The sequence below is a fragment of the Condylura cristata genome, unplaced genomic scaffold (genome assembly GCF_000260355.1).
Source record: "Condylura cristata isolate star-nosed mole 26May11 unplaced genomic scaffold, ConCri1.0 scaffold00032, whole genome shotgun sequence".
Classification (NCBI taxonomy): Eukaryota; Metazoa; Chordata; class Mammalia; order Eulipotyphla; family Talpidae; genus Condylura; species Condylura cristata.
The window spans coordinates 20,047,069-20,047,646 of NW_004567133.1; the positions used below are offsets into that span (position 1 = coordinate 20,047,069).

The 578-nt window shown below is 75.1% G+C and overlaps 1 protein-coding gene across 3 annotated transcripts in view; it reads right to left on the bottom strand.

Moving 5' to 3' along the window:
* Positions 1-578, bottom strand: part of TBC1D24 (TBC1 domain family, member 24) — a 13,617-nt gene that overhangs the window by 5,989 nt on the left and 7,050 nt on the right. The window lies entirely within an intron of this gene.

The window sequence follows — 578 nt, forward strand, 5'->3', positions numbered from 1 at the left end:
CGGCCTGGCAGCTGCAAGGCGGCCTCCGGAGCGCCGAGCGCCACGAGCCCACTCCGGGCACAGCAGGGCAGGCGCCGCCTCGCTGCGGCTGAACATTAACCCGTGGGCCCCAGAGCCGCGCCCTGTCGGGCTGTGGGAGAGGGACGCGGCCCGGGGCAGCCGGACAGCCCCCCTGGCGCGGCGCTGACCTGGGGCCACAGGCTCAGCAGGACCACAGGCAGGGGGTGGGGAGCCCCACAGCCCTCCTCACCCCCACCGCCCGCCAACCCAGGGCTCACCCGCCCGGCTGTGGCCAAGGGTCTGGCCTGAGAGTCTGCTCTGCCACAGGCCGGCTCCCGGCCCGGTCAGCGCCGGACCCTGCAGAGCCGGGCCCGGGCTCCTCCCGCCACCTGGCTGCCCCGGACATGGACGCCGCAGGGTCTTCAGGCCTCAGCCTGGGGGCTGCCTGTGAGTCGGGGAACACAGGGCACTTCCCGCTGTCCTGGTGAGCCCTCGGGCTGGCCCTCCGGGCACCGCACGTGGGCCGGGGGTCAGGAGCTGAGCGAGGCCAGGAGAGCCAGGAAGGCCAGTCCAGACAC